The sequence below is a fragment of the Mya arenaria genome, chromosome 14 (genome assembly GCF_026914265.1).
Source record: "Mya arenaria isolate MELC-2E11 chromosome 14, ASM2691426v1".
Lineage (NCBI taxonomy): Eukaryota > Metazoa > Mollusca > Bivalvia > Myida > Myidae > Mya > Mya arenaria.
This window is the reverse complement of record NC_069135.1, coordinates 25,760,153-25,772,853: the sequence shown is the minus strand read 5'-3', so window position 1 is coordinate 25,772,853 and position 12,701 is coordinate 25,760,153. Positions and strand designations below refer to the sequence as shown.

The following is a 12,701-nucleotide window of genomic DNA, read 5'->3' as shown; positions in this document are numbered from 1 at the left end:
CAAAGGCCAATGTTCAATTTATATTGTGTATGTATTGTGACTACTTAGTAGTTTGTTATGAATACCTATGTTGTTATCTTTATTGAAGTGTCAAATTATGTATGACAATATGCCCAATAGATATCCAATATAGCTCAAAATCATCAAAGAGGGTTCTGTCAAACAAAAGGGCACAGCAGGGCAAGATACATGTAAATGCCGGGCAATGCTAAAGGGAAATCCCTTTATTTTTTCCACATCTGCTAGTATCCATGAGAGTGTTTTTCTGTTACAATAGGGATACTTGCCTTTAAAGAAAAGGGACTTCATAACATTATAGAACTGGTACTGTTACTTAATTGTGACAAAGGTAACCAGTTAATACTGCATGAAATGTGATTAATACTGTTGACAGCAGATGTATTGTTTTTTCATTATCATCCGTCTTTCTCAGTTTTGTTCCCATAAAGTTAGCATTTAGCTCATCTTAGTCAAAAAGGAAGAAAATAACGCTGATATAATAGCCTTTTTATATGCAATGTCAGATATATGGGATATTTGGGCATGCAGCCAAGTTTCACAAATATGATATCTTTTAAAAAAAAAATGAAATCTTAATCATTTATTGAAGCAGGTTGTTATCTTTGAAGAGGGTATTTTTATTCTTTTGAAACTGTCAGTTATCTGAGATACACTTAAACAAGAAGTAATAAAATAATAAAAGAGGTTGTTCAACACAGCTTGTAAATTTTCATAAGGCCTATAAAACAAAGAAATTAGTTGTGCCTGTCCTAATTTGTTTTACCTGACCGTAATGTTTTATTACCACTGGACAAAAAAAATCTTACCTTTCAACTTAAGGTCTTGGTTTTTCCTTCCATTTGTAACTAAATTTATTGGCTAAACATAGATTGTACTGTTTTTATAGGGTTAAGTCAATAATGAACCTGACAAAATGGGTACAGTTCAAGCGTGGAAATGAAAAAAGTGTTGTTACACTTCTTCGATCAAATCTAAAAATGATGATTCTGACCTGCCTACATAAACTTGTTGTTTCGTAGTGTTGCATGAATCTCTTGTTTGGCCTTGACAAGCCTTCCTTTAAACAGGATGTTTTTGGTAATTGTTGGCTGATGGTAGTGTCCATGTAATGCACACAATTCATATATTGAATTATATTTAACAACAATTTGAACCTCATTGCTGTAAACTCGTTGACCTACAAGTGTATCTAAGAGGCATGTGAACAGTCTTAATCGTTTTAAATCTTCAAATTATGTTAACTTCCTGGTTTGTCTTTATTTTGTCACCGGGCATATAGCTATCTGAATTCGATTAGGATAGACTGGCTGTTTATTCGACTTAAATTTCAGTAAGTTCTTTTTTAGTTAAACTTTGTTCGAATTTGTTAAAATAGAAGTTTTTTATTGTGGCATTTGCATTTTTTATTGACTTGGTGGTTTATATTTATAATTTAAATGATTTTTTAATGCATAAAATAAATATAAAATAGGTAATTATATATATATATATATATATATATATATATATATATATATATATATATATATAAGTAAAACGGAATATAATAATAATAATAATAATAATAATAATAATAATAATAATAATAATAATAATAATGGTTATTAATAATAATAATAATAATAATAATAATAATAATAATAATAATAATAATAATAATATGATGATGATGATCAAATAACATTAATAGTTTGTAATAAAATGATGATATTTAATTTCTTTGTTTATACTTTTACTGAAGCTTATATCTTTGAAACCAATAGTAATTGTATGATGATAACTGTAGCCTATCCGCTGTGTTAATTATTATCCCGTCATCGTAGCTGTTACTCTTCAGAGCGTCGTTGTTTCCCCTGCGATCGCCATAAGTACCATTTCCGTCGTAATTGTTAGCCTTCCCATACTCATAATTACCCAATCCCCTGACCGTTGCTCCCACTTTCTTCGGCAATGTGGTCTCGCATAGTCGCCGTTGTTACCCTTTCATCGTTTTTATTATCGCTTCCATCGGAAACGTTGCCCCACCCGAACTTTCATAAAAATGTTTTTACGTATTGTTGTAGTAATGCCTACATAAAGAAATGGCAAATTACGCATGAAAACTATGACAAAATAGCTGACAGTTATTCCGTGATGTACCGTTATCAATTTTTGTCTTTAAATCTTTCATTTTGAATTTAACCAACTTGCTTCAATTCTAAATAATTGGATTACCCACAAAAGAGCGAGTTGTCTGATCAATTCATTAACCTTAATGATAGATGTCGATGCCTAGTGACCCTACAAAATTTTGGAATCATATGAAAGATATTGCTTGCAGATTACCGGTATGTGAAATAAACGACAGGAATTACATGATACACACAAGTATTACAGTGGCTATACTTGCTCGTCAATGACATATTTTTTCAATCTATGTATGGCAAGACAATTATTGGTTGTAGTATTTCCCGTAAAAGTTTTCTTTATCTACACATACAAATAATACCAAAATAATACGGGTTCCCCAGGCATCCAAAATCCGCATAATTGTCTACAGCCCATTGTATATAACTGGTTATCAATAGGCTATCTTTTGGGCTAGTTTGCATATAAAAGAAATTTGATTGGTCAACAGTAAAATTATTGGATAACTATTGACCCATCAGTTATTTTGATTAAGTATAGCTAAAACCAAAGAAAACTCCGTTTAATACATTGAGCTGCTTGAGTACACTGAATTCATTTCGAATGTAATTTGAATTAACCACTATTTTAAACATATATCGAAAGCACAAAATAAAACCCAAAGTATGAAACAGCTATCTTAGTAGATTGAATCTGTTAAAATACTAAAACGGCCATTGTCACACCTTCATTTAACACGACGTAAGCGGTTATCTGTTCAAGAATCATTCATGAGACAATGATCCGAAAGGACAAGAAAATATATAACTGTGTTGTACATGTTAATTACGGTTGAATGTTAAGGCTTGCGTATGGAACCAGCGCTGTTCACTCTCTGTCTCTATGGCCATCAGGTCGCTCGAGTGTCACTTGCATAATTGCTGTGTGACATTATAGATATTAATAACAGGTAATATTTATCGTAGCAAGAAATAAAAGGAGTTGGACAACAGCTATTGTTACCATTACCAATATGATATGATAACCTGCTACGCAGTGATTTCCTTTGATGAGTAGCCACGTACGAAAATAGCTGGAATCAGCTTCTTGTATATTAATGTGTATGTTTTTAAAAAATATTTTATAAACGTTTTTCATATAACAATTAAGTTGGTAAAGTTCCATTTATTAAAGTTTTTACAAAAAAATGTACTGCAAATAAAAGAATATGCTCACATTTGGAATAAATATCTTCGCGTGATGCGTGGTGGCGTGATGACTTTGCTAGCAGTTTTCTATGTCTATTGCATATAATTGTTTGACTTACTCTAGCGGTTGCCCAGTAGTCTATGTCCATAGCAAATTATGTACATTGCAAATGAGTGTTTGACTTACTCTAGCGGTTGCCCAGTTATCTATGTCCATAGCAAATTATGTTCATTGCAAATGATGGTTTGACTTACTCTAGCGGCTGCCCAGTCATCTATGTTCATTGCAAATTATGTACATTGCAAACGAATGTTTGACTTACGCTAGCGGCAGCCCAGTTATCTATGTATATAGCAAATTATGGTTTGACTTACTTCATCAGCTGCCCAGCCTTTTATGTCCATTGCAAATTAAAGTTTGGCTTACTCGAGCGGCTGACCAGTAAACTGTTGTAAGCGCTGGTTTGTTTTCCCAGTGGCGGCTGACCAGTTTTCTATGTTAATTGCAAATGATTGTTTGACATGACCTAGCAGCTGACCAGATTCCTATGTTCATTGCAAATGATTGGATGAATTAACATAGAGGCAGCCCAGCTATACATGTTAAAAGCCAATTATGTCCATTATAAGTGATTATTTGACTACCCCTAGCGGCAGCCCAGTTATCTATGTACATAGCAAATTATGGTTTGACTTACTTCATCAGCTGCCCAGTCTTTTATGTCCATTGCAAATTAATGTTTGACTTACCCGAGCGGCTGACCAGTTGTAAACGGCTGGTCAGATTGCTATGTTCATTGCAAATGATGGCTTGACCTGACCTAGCGGATGCCCTGTTTCCTATGTTCATTGTAGATGGTTAAAACTCCAGCGGCTTACCAGTTGCTTATTTCCACTGCAAATGATATTGTAACTTACCCTGGCGGCTGACCAGTTTTATATGTCCGTTGCAAATTTATAACAACTTGATTGATGGGCAATCCAACCATGGGAACATGCGCAGAAAACTACAAATTAATATCAACGATGTTATACTCAAACTGTTAATAAGGAATCCAACCCACAAATACGTGCATTTAGTGGATTTTGTGACCCATATGATTTAGGTACCATTTGAAAGGGTTTTGAGTACAGAGATATAAAAAGTAAACATTTTTTCCGAATATATAATATTGTCTTCAAAGATTGCTTAACAGGTTATTTTTCGTTCGATTTCGTTTGGAATAAAGAGAGTTATTTCTTTTATGTAGAATGTGTTTACACATTATTGGTAAAATAAGCATTAAATAGTAAAGATTTTTTCACAATTGTTTTAAAATAAATTAAGTATAAAATAACAACATTAGAGGCAAACATGTGTCCTTTTCAAGCAATTCCGTCTTAATAAAAATAAAAACGCCAACTTACCTTGAGCTACCAAAGTAGCGCCAACAATTATCGACGTTCACATAATGATATTGTTAGTGTGGAGTTGGTGTTATATTATTTCGTACTTCCCGCGACATTATAAAGGTAGAATGTTCCCAATTTTGTTCTGATTTTCAACACCACGTCCAGTTATCAAAAACTTTGTCATATATATGGCGACTTTTGAGATAAGCCTTGTTTTGTCTTGCACGAAAGGACATTATCGAGTTAGCAATCTGTCCCACATGAAATTGAACTGGAATGCATATCTAAAGTGACAGTATTCTTATAAACTTGATGTTATGTGAAGCGCGTAATATGTTACCTATGCTTTCTGCAAAGTGCGGTAAATTTCATGTAAAAAGATCAAAAACCGATGATTTTATTTCAAAAGTTAATGTGCCATTTTTATCTCTTTTTGCTCTTTGCTCTGGATCAATATTCGTCCACATATTAGGAGAGGTTGATCTCTTACTTGAAACACATCATCACCACTAAGTGTGCTAGTGTATTACATATTTTTGTCGGTTTATTGGCGGTCGTTGAAGAGTTATTTGCCCATGTATTTTATTCAATTTTATAGCTATATTTGGGCTTGTGAAGTCATTAACATTTAAGAGGTATTATTCTGAGGATTGGTTCACACGACCGCCATAAAATGTAGTACACTTCAGGATGATAAGGTATTTCAATTGCATAGTTTAATTAGGAGCAACATTTTCGTCTAACACTCGAATAAACTGTTGAAACTAAATATTATATATATAGTTGAATAGGTTTCGGAAGTGAAGTACTTTTATAGTTTAATATTTGTTTTGACATCGTTGTAGTGCCCTTGTGGCGAATATAATAACTTCACTATAAATAATCATGTAGTATAAGTTATATTTTGATATCTGCCTGAATCAATGATTAATACAATGTGTGTAAACGGCGTTTGGGGGTAGTCGTCATTCCTGTGATAGCTGTAGTTTATTTTAAGGAATGTTAAGAACGGGATATTCTTAAGGACACTTTTGTTCGTCAACGGACCTATATCCATACAGAAAGGACCCGTGAGAGTTCCATGCTGTACGATAGTGTGGTTACAATATTCATACATATCATACAATGCAAACTTATATGAAAATAAATAAAAATATATAGAAAAAAATACAAACCAATAAAACCCCCCATAAAAAACCGTACTAAGCCTCATCTCAGCCAGCAATTATCTTCAAGTACTCAATGACCGAACACAGATAATACTTTAAAATGTCCGAATACAGTCTTAGAAACAGTGCTTATTCATCTAGGCTAAGATATGCATAATCCCTCTCATACATTAGCCTGTCACAGGTCAGCAAATGAGTGCAGGTTTAATTAAAAATATGCATTCATAAATATATATATGAATGCATATACCGTCATGATAAAAGACAGGTGGGAGACTTTATGAGCTATGCTTTCATTTCAATCCGATTCAATACATGTAAATCATAAGTAAATTTATTACTGCATTTTTTGAGATTTTTCATGGTTAATATACATACATGTTGAATAAAATATATTAAACCAGGAGGGCAAAAGCAATAGGGATTCTATATCTGACTTAATGTTCTCGAGCTGAACAAGATAACCACTATAAACTTAATTGCAAATATGCATATATACGTATACAATACACTTATAACAATTGGATCGGCCTAATACTCGACGCGTTAGCGATAGAACAAGGAAGACAATAATATAGACACGTAATACAGAAAAAACATAACAAATAAACAGGAAGAAAACTTTCCTAGCTCTTGTTCCCTATTCTTTTCAAGCTTCTTCGATTATGCAGATAGTTATATCCGGTAGAGCGAAGAGGATCATTAATAGTTTACTTAAAGATGCACTCTTACTCCCAATTAAGATTTAACACAATTTTTAATATTGTTTAATATTCCAAAAAAATGAATAAATGTGGAAAACAATGGTTCTTATGAAAGATACCGAGATTAATTTGAAAGAAATGAGCATAAAACACGGTGTTATAACTTATGAGAACATAGTAGACCAGAGTGAATCTTTTAGCCTTTACCAATCATTTAATAATTTTGCGCTTTCTGAATACACGGTTACAATCTTGTCATCAGTAATTAATATTTTCCATAAATGCATTATTTAGTAAGTATATTAAGGTTAATCAGTCAAAATTGATGTTTGTTATATATGTGTATGTATTGATTTGAATAAGATTGTCTTTTTGAACGAGAGACATCGATGAGACCCTTTTTAAGTGATACTAAGTCGGAGCCACGGAGGCCTTTGCGATGGATGAAGTCTGTTGTTTTACAATCGTTCTTGGAACGAAAGATTTCCTTTAGCGGGCTGTTAAATTGATGTTGGCTGATCTCAAAAACTACATGTGTGGTGTTCATACGTTTTTGTCTCTAGTTCATCGCCGTTTTGGCCCTGGTTTTGTGGCTCTAAACTGAGTTTAATTTTTAATGTGAATGGGCCTTTCCATGCATTTTGCTATGTATTACTTATAAAAGTTCAACAAGATATTTTTTATTTTGATAGCCATTGGATGGCTACCCTTTAATGGTTATATTGTCACATATGCAGTTTGATACAAATATGGGATGTCTCATTTGGCCGATGCATGCTCTGCATATCATACGGCAGTGGAATGGACGCATTGCATTGTCAGACGCCGATGTGCTACTTGTTTGTATCATGATTTATGGATGTTACACTTTTGCTGGCCTCAACTGATATGCCAGGCATGGAAAGGAAGTAGTCTACTTATTCTTGTTGTGTAAACGAGGTATCCTCACATCCATTTATACTTTCATATTTCTACAAATACCGTTAAATTGGGCTTCTGATTTTAGCTTTTTGTATTAGATCATTGATTGAATAAAGATTGCCTAATTATTTCAGAGAAAATGAGTTGAACAGTACGCTTTGTAATAATAAAATGTAGTCTCACAATCGTTGTTAGACACGCATTTTTTGTGGTGAACTTCTGACATAGGACCGTTTCTAAAACGTCGTTTTGACTAACACCTGAAAGTTACTTCCCTTTTACCCGCGAAATTAGGTGGCATTAAACCAGGAAGTGCAACGAAAAATTTCAAGTGAAGAGAAGTTTTGATGAAATAATGTAAGTGTTTCAATAACAATCTGTTGTATAACTATTTTCAAAATATTTTCTGTATCAAGTCAGCAAGCCCTGCACTATTAAAATGCTTCCTTCAGTGTTTGGGTGTTAAAAAGGTTAATGCCAAACAGTAGTATATGAATTCGGGCTTGTTCATCCAAAACACTTATTTCGATGACTGTATATGGATCCTCTTAACTGGGCTGTTATACCTTTTGTCTACCTTTTGTCGTCTAGGGAACTTCTTTAGCCCTAAAAGGCTAGTAAATCCCTTTAAACTGCTTCGTCTATAAGTTCTCCGCCTCCGGTATGACTTAATATACTTCAGAAGTATCAAACCGTTTGTTTTTCCAGAGTTTATCAAGACCTGCCTTGAAGGGCATTCACAGATGTGGTGTTCACTCATTCATGTGGCAAATTATTCCAAGTTGAAACTGTACGATTGCCGAAAAAAAATTGACGTAATGATTTCCTTGCTTTAGGTTTAAATAATTTCAAATTGTGTCCTCTGGTACCACTATTGTCAGCAAAGGTGAAAATTAAAATGTTGTCATACTAATGTCATCAATATTGTTTACTATTCTAAACACTTGAATCATGTCGAATCTTTTCCTTCTAAAGTCTAAAGATGGGAGGTTTAATTCTCGTAGGCGATCGTTGTAAGTCAATCCCCTCAAGTCCGGAATTAATCTAGTTGCTCTTCTCTGAGCGTTTTCAATCATCTGTTTACACTTCTTGGTTATTTGGAAATATATCAGGTTTCCATAATCCAGATGCGATCTGATCAGTGATTTGTATAAGGTCAGGAATAGAGTATTGTCAATATGAGTAAACTTTCTTCTTATTAATCCAATAATCATGTTGGCTTTGTTCAAAGTATTACTGATGTGCTTTTCAAAACTCAAACTTTCAGTAAAAAGTACTCCTAAATCTTTCTCAGAGTCTTCCCTTTTAAGCTGTTGTATATTTCCATCTCTGTCAGTCATATGGTAGTCAGTGTCAACTCTTTTGCGACCAAAAGAAACTACTTTACACTTCTGCACATTAAATTTTAAAAGCCAGTCCTTGCTCCATTGACACAGGTTATCTATATCTTCTTGAAGATGTTGTTGATCCACTCTTGAAGAAAGAGGAGTATAAACTTTGCAGTCAGCAGCAAACATCTTACATATACTTCTTACTACATCAGGTAGATTGTTTACAAAGATAATAAAAAAATTGGTCCCAGGACAGATCCTTGAGGTATTCTGGATATAACTGAATTCCAGTTTGATTTATGGCCATTCAATACAACACGTTGCAAGCGATCACTCAGGAAACTTTGAAGCCAAACTAGTATTTTCCCTGATATTCCATATGATTCCACCTTCTTCAGAAGTCTACGATGCGTTACACTATCGAACGCTTTACTGAAATCCAAATAAACTGTGTCAACCTGCAAATCTTTATCTATCGCCTCTGTCCAATCTTCAAGTACCAATCATTATATTTATATATATAATTATATTGGCTTTAGATCTAGAGCCATGGCATCTCAACTACCAGTCTTGTATTTTTGATGGGAGATTATCGCCTACATACCCTCCAACTTGTTGTACTACACAAAAATTATATATATATATTTTGCTGAAAAAAAAACGTTTTAAAAAGTAATTCATATTAAATGCAGATTTTTTCTTCATGTACAATCAATCAGTCTTTAATTGGGCACTGTCATTGGCTCCTGGAATACTGCTTGTAAACAAAGCTTTTGTGCCTCTACAATCAAGGATTGTGGATTTAACCCAGTTAGAAAATCCACCAAGGCTTTTAAAGCAAAAATAACCCTTTCATTTAAGATTTTTTTTTCTAGAAAATGAATCAAAGAAGGAAAATTTAATATGTCCACTTTAAGCTCATGTATTTGAATAATTTAATGTTGGCATATGATGAGAAACTATTATATATAAAATATTCCATTTTTTTCAGATAGTTTTTAGGGAACAAATGTCTAAACATTGGGAAAGCTGTTCTTTTTTTAATTGGGAAGTAGCCGAATTCTGGCTCCTGCAAAAAAAAGGTTGAAATCAAATTCATTAAAGCCCTGTCCATGTGCGCCTAGAAATTTAGTCTAACCCAACAGTCATAAAATTTAGATATTTCGATAAATGAGACTTAATTTTACACCAATACTTATTGTACCGCTGTGATCACCCATATTTGAAAAGAAGTATGCAATATTGTTTCGACGTATTTAATAACTATTTTTTAATTTCTACATTGTGTTGGTTTATTTAACTTATACATTACCAGTTAGAATTAACTTATACATTACCAGTAAGAATTAATTAATAATTCACAATTTATACACTGTAAGAGTAATTTAATTAGAAACTTGAGCTACATGTACTCTACCAATCATGCGTTTTTTGCAAAAATGGCATTTTTGAGGGAGAGATTAGGAATGCGGTAAAATTTGGGGATATATTCTGCGGTAACCAATGCTTTTGGTACTCATATCTACGTTTTCATCAGCTGCTACTGCATAAGACTTGCATAACTTGCATGTGGCATATCTCCCCGAAGCATCTAACTGCAACATGAAGATTAATTTAAACATGTCCTGCATATACATATATTTTTTGTAAATTGTACCATGCTTGTAAATGGCCCCTTAACTTGAGGGTGAACAAACTCATTCCCCTCATGATAATTAGGTCGTTGGAATATTGAGTGTCCAAGCATTTTGGGAAAATTGATACTAAAATAAACATTGTACCTGCAAAAGATCTTTCATGCCGAATTTGCTCAAGTAGCTCCGTTCGTTTTTCTTCTGTCTTTGTTGGTAGGGCACAGCTACGGTTATTGTATGTTTTTGTAAGTGTCAAAACTTAAAAAACAAATTTGAATTTAGTATTCAATTAAAATGTAATCATTGTGCAAAAAACTTGTTTAAATGTGATTTGTGAGGTATGTTACTTATATATAATTTAAAGATTTTTGGAAAATTATGACTGAAAGTGACTGGTGTCAAACACATGTTCAAAATTCACAGAGGTGGTTCAAGGTCTTCTAGCCTCATTTTCAGTTGGACAATATCCATAAACCACACTAGCTATTTTAACCTCCAATAATAAATAACATATAATATATGCTACAATAGCTTCAGAAAACTTTCACAGTTGCAAACCATAATTTCCAATGATCAATCTACATTTTGAGTTTGAACCAAGTGATTTTAGATTACTGGTAGAGTTTGTATAAGTTAGAACAAAGAAATAGCCTTCAGAAAATTGAAAACAGCTACCTTAATTACCGTTAATTAACACTTCGCAACTCCACTGTGACCACATATAGCATTGATGGGAAACAGGGCAAATGATAGAAATGAACAGGGTGTGTGATTATGCTTGTATTCAGGGGTATTTTGAAAATAAGATTAAACAGATAATGTCTGCGGTAAGGAACAGACCCCAATCATTACTGTATCGCAGTACGGGTGTGAATATGCTTACTTTGTTGAAAATATGTTAAATTTAAGTTTTGAAGTTTTAAAGGAGGCATTACCATTTCCTGGCTTGTGATTTCAACCACTGAATATGTTTGTGGAATATACATGTTTTTTTTTTTATTTTATGCACCATTCGTAGTGTCATAAAAACTCGAAAAGGAGTGTTCATTTAAAAAATAGCTGTAAGAAGTAGTGTTTTAAATTCAATTAAATTTAAGGATCTGATTACAGTGTACGAAATTGGATTTGAATCTACTAGCCCATTCGGGCTACCAGATAGGAAATTTTACTAGCCCGAAACCAATTTCACTAGCCCAAACTTAAACACTATAAAGTATCACTCGGTCGGAATAATTTTTGGAAGTTTGAATATGATTCCACAATGATTCTGATCATCTAATCAAGCACGCTCATACAGTTTCAATAAATGTTCCCCAATCTGAACAATGCGTCAATAATAAATTATAGTTATACATAAAATAGTGTAGTCATCAAAACGTCAGTAATGCTACGTTTACACTATGTTCCCGGTGGCCACGGCAGCCCCGTTTCAGACAACCGTGGAGAAAACGGGATAAACATGAGACAGCGCGGGGGAACGGGATATGCAAACGTGACAGACCATTATTGCCATGCGTGCTGGGCCAGAATTTTAAACTGTCCAGAAAATTGCCACGGCAGCCACGGTGTGGATGAGAAACGTAGTAGGTCGTAGTAAAACGGGGTAAACGCAATGACACGTGACAGTACATAATAGGCCGTTTCACAACTTATAAATCGTCCGTAGGTGGGCGGGGATCATATGTAATTCCCGGCATCTGAAGTTCCTTTCTAGTTTTGTTACGTCGTGCTTCGTTTTGTCACGGTTTTCACAGTAAGCTGAGGTGGACGATAGCCGTTTCGTTACGTTTCATTTGCGGTGAAAACACAAAATTGTCTTCATCTTGGGAATTCATGTTTACTTGTCGAAGTATTCTGATACAGTAATTGCTGTTGCCTGTGGGATTTTCTTTATACCGTGGACACAAACGTAATCCAAAGCTCTGCGGTGTTCGCATTCGATGCCTAGGAGGCCTTGACAAAACGTGGAAAACGCATCAGACCTTGATCAAGATGTGAACAACGTGAGGGATCCTATCAGAACGTATCAGACCAGGACGCAACGTACATGCATCCCTGGTAGACCACGCCCGGACCTAAGTGCGCCTTGGACGAACCACTTTTTCGCCCCTACGGCTTGTCACGGTTACCACGATAAAACGTGAGGAAACTTAGCACAACCTAACAAAACTTTTTTATGGAGACAAAAATGGCCAAAATCCCACGGCGCAATACG

The 12,701-nt window shown here is 34.1% G+C and overlaps 1 protein-coding gene across 3 annotated transcripts in view; it reads left to right on the top strand.

Moving 5' to 3' along the window:
• The first annotated feature begins 1,285 nt into the window (after positions 1–1,285).
• The window catches only part of LOC128217011 (plexin-A1-like), a 107,829-nt gene continuing 96,413 nt past the window's right edge, over positions 1,286–12,701 (top strand). For 2 of the 3 annotated variants that reach the window (XM_052923804.1, XM_052923801.1), the window contains exon 1: positions 1,286–1,351. The gene's annotated coding sequence lies outside the window, so the exon portion shown is untranslated. Of the gene's footprint in view, positions 1,352–7,852; positions 7,879–12,701 lie in introns of those variants that run through there. The other variant, XM_052923803.1, reaches the window with a different exon arrangement.